General features: G+C 39.1%; 1 pseudogene; it reads left to right on the top strand.

Moving 5' to 3' along the window:
• The first annotated feature begins 267 nt into the window (after positions 1 to 267).
• LOC114086450 (nuclease EXOG, mitochondrial pseudogene) lies at positions 268 to 1,266 on the top strand (annotated as a pseudogene).
• Positions 1,267 to 7,870: the final 6,604 nt, after the last annotated feature.

Genomic DNA, 7,870 nt, shown 5'->3' with positions numbered 1-7,870 from the left:
TAATCCCAGCAGTTCGGGAGGCTGAGGCAGGAGGATCACGAGTTCAAATTCATCTTCAGTAACTTAGTGAGGTCCTAAGCAATTCAGTGAGACCCTGTCTCTAAATAAAATATTTTTTTAAAGGGCTAGGGATGCTGCGGCCTCCCTGCCCCCTTTCCCGACCTTAATTTTCTCTGGAGATCTCTCCCTTCGTCCCCGAAGAATTCACCAGGAATCTGCAGAAAAGGCTGTATTGGAACAATTGGGATTTCCTTTAACTGGAACAGAGACTAGGTGTTATACTAATCATGCCTTGTCTTATGATCAGACAAAGCGGGTGCCTAGATGGGTTCTCGAACATATATCCAGAAGTAAGATCATGGGTGATGCCGACAGAAAACATTGTAAATTCAAGCCTGATCCCAACATCCCTCCAGCCTTCAGTGCCTTCAATGAAGACTATGTTGGAAGTGGCTGGTCACGAGGACACATGGCTCCAGCAGGAAATAACAAATTTTCTAGTAAAGCCATGGCTGAAACCTTTTACCTTTCTAATATTGTGCCTCAGAATTTTGATAATAATTCTGGATATTGGAACAGAATAGAAATGTACTGTCGTGAACTGACAGAGAGGTTTGAAGATGTTTGGGTAGTGTCTGGACCTTTAACCTTACCTCAGACTAGAAGTGATGGGAAAAAAACAGTTAGTTACCAGGTGATTGGTGAGGACAATGTGGCAGTTCCTTCACACCTTTGTAAGGTGATACTGGCTCACAGAAGCCCAGAGTCTACTGAACCGCTGGCACTGGGGGCCTTTGTGGTGCCCAATGAAGCCATTGGTTTCCAACCCCAGTTAACTGAATTCCAAGTGAGCCTCCAGGACCTAGAGAAGTTGTCAGGACTGGTGTTTTTCCCTCGTTTGGATAGAAGCAGTGATATCAGAAATATCTGTTCTGTGGACACCTGTAAGCTTCTGGATTTCCAAGAGTTCACTCTGTACCTGAGCACAAGAAAGATTGAGGGAGCCCGTTCAGTGCTCAGACTGGAAAAGGTCATGGAAAACTTGAAGAATGCAGGAATTGAACCAGATGATTACTTCATGAGTCGCTCTGAGAAGAAGCTAAAAGAACTCAAAGCGAAGGAGCAGTCAGGAACCCAGACGGGAAAGCCATCCTAGTTTTTAATCTCAGAAGACGTGCTAATCAGCTGAAATGAGGCAGGCATGCATTCTTCAGGCTGATGTATTTCGTGGCTTTCCTTTAAAGAAATGATGGAATCCTAAATTTACAACTGGAAATTCCTCTGAAGGATGAAAAATCTACAATTTTTTTGTCATTGTCTTTTTGACTTGTGAACTAATTACTAAGAGCATTGTCATATCTCCAGATCGAGAACTGGTCTTGTGTCATGTTATCAGGACTGTGTCCACTAGTTAATACTGCATTCATGTCTCTCTGGAAGAACAGTGTGTGAAGGAAGGCATTGTTTTTTTTTGTTTGTTTTTGTTTTTTTTATGTATCCAAATCATACATTGTCTTTGATATATCTGCTTTGCTATCTTGGAACTCAGTATTGTATGTTGTCTTTCCCAAGGATCTGAGTTGGTCTTAAAGAAGACCTTTAGAAACCCTCTATTATCCTGTCCAAATATATAATTTTATTGTTTCTTTTCTTATGCCCCATATTCCTCCACCTCTGTCTTCTTTGTGCTAAGCTCAGTGTTTTACTTATATTGTGTCACAGTGATCCTCTGGGGTAAACCCCACTACCCTCATTTTATATCTGGGGAAATTGAGGCTTACAGAGCTTCATATCTTACCCTTGTTTTCGCCTTTCCAGAGATATCACCACACAGAGCTAAGTGAAGACTGGTGGATTTAAGTCTTCCCAACATGGAGACTTTTTGACTAAAAAAAAATGCATTGCCCACTCCCATGGATATTTGTCCTAAAGCCTGCTTGGTAAGAAGGGTCTAGTTTTTGTATGCTACATGAGCCAAAGGGACTTTAATGTCCTCTAATGTGAATAGTCCTTAGCTCTTTGGAACAGAAAAAGTAGGTATTTGAAAGCTCTTGCTTGCTCCAGACATGCCATTCTTCTCTCCTAGTGCTCAGGTGGAGCTGGGTCCATGTGTTCCTTGTTTCCCAGGTGAGCTTTTGTTCTCAAGACTAAGGGACCTAACAAGAGTGTGTGCTGAATCACCAGTGCAGGACTGGCTGCCTCTGTGCCTGCTTGTCTAGACCTGAGCGGCACAGGGCAGGTGGAGCTTGGGGGCAAAGCTCCAAAGACAGTTACCCCTCGAGGGAAGGGTAGCTGTTACTCTGAGTCAGATCTCTAGATTTGGGTTTACCCAGCATCCTTTTATGGGCTATCATAAGTTATAGATAGTAAAATATCTTGAGGGAACAAGAACTTATCTGTCATATTGCTGATGCCTTTCCAAGTAGTATTAGAACAATTTTTGGTGTTTTGTGTTTGTCTCTAATAGAAATGCCAAGGCTTTAAGATAAAGATAAGAAGATAATGAATGGCCTTGTTCTGCTCCTTTATTTGAGTAAAAAGGAAAAGTTGGGGGGTAGAACACAGTAGCCTGATTGATTCCATTTTATTTTATCACACTGTTCCCCATTAGCTTGTGCCAGTCCTTTTCTTAAGGATATATAGCCAAAATGTCACTATGACCAAAAAATTCTGTTACTTTCTCTCCTCAGTGGAGAGGTGATGGTGGGGCCTGGGTGTTTCTCCAGGAGCCCAAGGGGCAGTTCTGTGGGATAAGTCCTGGCTACCTGTTGTGATTCTTTGCAGTTGAGCCCGACTCCCTTTCCCCATCACTGTGCCTTGCTCTGTGCTGCCCTGACCTTCAGCAGCCTTGGAGTTACCTCCTGTGCTCCTCTTGGGATAGTGAACAATGCTGATATTTTAGCTCAATAAACTAATGTCTTAGGTTTTTATTTCCTATGAAAAAATAAATAAATAAATAAATAAAAGGGCTAGGGATGTGGCTCAGTGATAAGAGTCCCTGGGTTCAATCCCTGGTGGTGGTGGTGGTGATGGTGGTGGTGGTGGTGGTGGTGGTGGTAGTAGTAGTAGTAGTAGTAGTAGTAGTAGTAAAAATTCAGATACTGTTTTCCTAACCCCTGGTATCTCAGAAAGTACTGTATTTGTAGCTAGGGTCTTTACAGAAGTAATTAAGTTAAAATGAGGCCATTAGGGTAGATACTAATCCAATATTACCAGTGTCCTTTATAGAAAAAGGAAATTTGGACATTAGCCCTTACAGAGGAAAGACAACATGAAAACCCAGGAAGAAGATGCCATCTATAAAGCCAAGAAGCAAGGCCTGGAACATACCTTTCCCTCATGCCCCACCCCCACAAAGAATCCACTGTGTCAATACTTTGATCTCTGACTTCCAGCCTCCATAATTGTGAGAAAATGAGTGTCTGTTGTGTAAGCTACCCACTCTGTGGTACTTTGTTATGGAAGTCCTAGCAAACCAACACACCAATCCAAAAAAAAGAGTGCAGAAGGTTTTAAGATGCCAAAAAGACAGATTGTAGAACAGTAGGAAATGGGGAAGTTCATTAGGATGACATGTGGGAGCCAAAGGTTACATAAGAGTACAACTGCTATAAAGGAAAGGATTAATTTTAGATCCTGCTGGACCATGCAAAAGGTGTAAATTAAAATTATCTCACCAATCCTAGGTATAAAGAAAAAAAGAACCAAAAAGGGTAGCGAAAAAGAAATCAGCCATAATGAAAGTATATGAGGATACCAGGTTAAAATAAGTAGTTTTAATGTTTGAATACAAAAAGATATATAAAAGCCTTTCAAGCTGCACAGTGGCAAATTCTAGGATTCTCTCATAATGCTGAGAAAATTCTCACTGTCTTACTCTTTGAAAAATCATAGTTCAAAACAGTGGATGATTGTGACAGTGCAACTCAAACTGTTAAAAAAATAAATTTCAAATGTATTTATTGATCACAGATTTTTCTCCTAATATAACTTAGAGAATAAAATACCTACAAATTTTTCTTCCAATAAATACAGATATATAAATAACAACCTGGAATAAGTCATGGATCGACTGTTTGTTCATTTATTAAGTTGAAAGATTATGGGTTATAGCTCCATAAATATTTGAGATACTCAGATGGAACTTTGTATCTTCCTAGATAGAAGTCACCAGAGGTGATAAAATATATAAGTTGCTTTTTGTTTTGCTCTGTCATCCTATTCTTCAGAATGGTGAAATGTATCATCTAATGTCTCATTAAAAAAGAAGTATTTCACTGTCATGGTGGAGAAAGTTGAATTCATCCATCATGATTTAATTTCATCAAACCCTCGCTTTGGTTTTCTATTCATGCATCAGAATACTGGGTTAACTATTATCCTTCAAGTACATTCTCTGCCAAGGTTACTATGATTTTTTCACTAGTTTAAATTACAGTGGGAAAAAGATAGAGCTTATGTAGATGATGGATAAGGTTAAGGGCCCAAGGACTACCAGGGTTGTATAAGAAACTACTGCTGGGTGATATATGCACATATTGGAGTAATGCTTGCTAAAAGTGAGGAGGCAGCATGGAGCAGTTGGCAGGACAACAGGCAGCCTAAATTACATCATTCATTTGATAGGTCTAACATATGGCAACGATTAGATCTCCAAAACAAATGTAAGACTAACCAGCACTCTCCTAGAAAAAAGCTTCCATTCTTAACTTTTCTATTAAAATGCTCCAGTCCAAGTTGTTGCCAATTCTAAAACAACAATAACAACATATATTTCTAAATGCAATCATAAAGACCTTGCTAAAAATTAATAAGTTTATCAAATAGCATATAAAATGTTAAATATTCTTGTTTTATGTCTTTAAATTTTTAAGAAGCTTGATTAGGGGTTTTAAGCCACTAATAAGAATTATGTAATATATAAATCAGCTGATAATTGTTCCACGATGAAGAATACAAATGTTCTACATTGAATCTGGCCTCTGCTTAAGGCAAGTAAAACATGTCTTCAGTTCTGTCATTTTAAATTAATCTTAATCAAATTTTTGTGATAGAAAAAGCATAGCAAAAAATTCTAGTGATCTTTTGGGGAACATAATTTTGCTCCTGTTCTACAATATTTTCGAATAGTTAACCCAAGAAAGAAAGAGAAAAAGAGAGAGTAATAGAGAATAACGTACAACACACTATCATTAATAATAATCACTGATAAGTTGTTATTATACTTAGGATAAAACACTTCATCTAAATATTAGCTTTTCTGATGAGCTACCTTTAAAGTCTCAGGTCCTCTGTAATATAGGAGAATAAAGAGCCTAGAACTAAAGCATGAAGGCAAAACAGCTTTGTGCCAAAATCAAACAGGGGCTCTATTAATCAGCTTCCTATTACTGTAACAAAATACTTGGAATAATCAACTTATAAGAGGAAAAGTTTTACTTTGGCTCAGAGTTTCAAAGGTTTCAGCCCATGTTTGGTTGGCTCTGTTGTTCTTGAGCCTGTGGTGAGGCAGTACATCATGGCAAGAGCATGTGTCAGAGAAAGCTCATTTACCTCAAGAATGGGAACAAAGAGAGAGTAGCAGCACTGCATCCCAATATCCCTGTAAAGGGCACACCCCCAATGACCTAATTTCCTTCCACTAGGCCCTGCCTTCTAAAGGTTTCACCACCTCTCAATAGTGGGATGTGCTAGAGATCAAGCCTTCAACACATAGAACATTCAGAGAACATTCGGAATCCAAACTGCAATAGGGACCCAAACTTTAGTAAACTCCTCATTGCCTGTCCGAATTCTATGCTTTATTCATGTCATTTCAGGATAGACTCAAATATAATCCCATTCTGTCCCTTAGATTTATTCCCATCCAACCTAGCCCTTTGTGTCTTTGATCTGACTTCTATTCACATCCTACCTCCTTTTGTCAAATGTCATTCATCTATCCAAAAGTTTCAAACATTTTTAACTTTTCAAAAGATTGTAATTTCTCTACCCAGTTACCATTCACCTTTGTCAGGATCACTTTATTCTAGTTTTCCTCTAGGAAACTAACTTTTTCCTCATTCAGTCCAAGGACTTGTAATGAAGTTAACTGTACCCCTATCTCCAGGGGTACACAAGCAACAGTGTTCTTCTTTAATGCAGTTTCACTTTCTGAATTTCCACAGTCCAAAATATTAAATGGATAATTCCAGAAATAAGCAATTCATAGCTATAAAGTGCACCATTCTGAGTACATAAGTCATCTCTTTGTCTAGAGCATATAAACCACATACACTATCCACCCATTAGTCACTTAGTGCACTGTCACAGTAAAGGAGTACTTGTGCTCAAGTAACCCTTACCTAATGGTCTAATGCTATGTTGCAATGCCTACATATTCACCTCACTTTATCTTATCATGTAGGCATTGTATTATCTCACGTCATCACAACAAGAAGGCTCAGTGTAATACAATGGGCCCTTCATATTCAGAGGTTCCACATCTGCAGATGTAACCAATCATTTGGAGGAAATTTTACCTATACTAAATATGTACATATATTTTTCTTGTCATTATTCTCTAAGACATACAGTACAACCATTGATATAGCATTTACATTATATCAGATAGGATAAGTAGTCTAGAGATGCTTTAAAGTACACAGAAGGACATACATAGGTTACATGCAAATACTATGTGTTAGCATCAATAGACTTTGGTATCCTCCAGAGGTTCTGGAACCAATCCCCCATGGATACTGATGGAACACTATACAAAAACATTTTTTGAGCCATAGAAAGAGACCTTATTCAAATAACTTTTATTGCACAGTGTTGTTATAATCTATTTTTAGTTAATTGTGTTAATCTCTGACTGTGTCTAATTTATAAACTTTATCCTAGATATGTGTGTATATGAAAAAATAAAGCATATGCAGACAGGAGTTGGTACTACCCAAGGTTTCACATACCTACAAGCAGTCAAAGAATGTATACCCACAGATAATAAGGGACAACCCTCCTCTGACCATCTACTTCGGCCACCATCACTAAAAAACCTAGTGAATGATCCACAGCCGCAGTGAATTATCCACAGCCAAGATACGTGCAAGACATACTATTGTGAGGTTGATGTGAATTGAGGGTCTGTAGCAGGAGCTTGATATGCATTTCTTTAAAAAATTCTACTATCAGAGAATCTTGATCACATCTCAGAACCTGAAATCTTTGTCTCTAGAAACTCACTTGGAATGTCCAAAGTAGTTTTGTAATAGAAGTGATTACAGTTTACCTCAGCAAGAGTGGGTTCTGGCCACCACTGATCAGGTTGACCCACAGAAAATTCCCAATACAAAAATATGTAAATTTTTGTGGGGTTTTTTTTAACCTTTTTTTTTCCTTTCAAGCAGACCCTAGTGATTTTCTGAGTCTCATTTTAGTTTCTACTGAGGAGACTCAATAAGAATCCAGGAATCTGAGGGTCCCCATACCTGGCATGAGAATGGGACCTCAAAAGGCATTATGTTTTCAGAGAAATTGACCCTGAGGTACATCAAGGCATATGTTCCACAGATGGCCTCACATAGACGTCCGTGTCCTAGCATGGTTCATAAGGACAAAAAGACCCTCTCCTCTATCCTGGCATTGAAGAAGCAACCATGGAAGCTACCTGACCGGCAGGGGCCACATAGACCACTCACTGTAAAAAATGTGTCAGTGGAAACTCATTTGGAACACTGATCGCAGGCCAGATGGGACAGGTAGGGTCTACAGACTGCAGTATGGGAAACCATCTGCTGCATCAGGCCCCCCTGGTGTATGGGAATATCTGAGAGGTCATCTCTGGCCCTGACTAGGAGGCAGTCCATGAAGCCATTCCTCCAAGATG

This window comes from Marmota flaviventris, chromosome 5 (genome assembly GCF_047511675.1).
Source record: "Marmota flaviventris isolate mMarFla1 chromosome 5, mMarFla1.hap1, whole genome shotgun sequence".
Lineage (NCBI taxonomy): Eukaryota > Metazoa > Chordata > Mammalia > Rodentia > Sciuridae > Marmota > Marmota flaviventris.
Note: the sequence above shows the minus strand (reverse complement) of the source record. Positions and strands in the feature narration are given on the sequence as shown.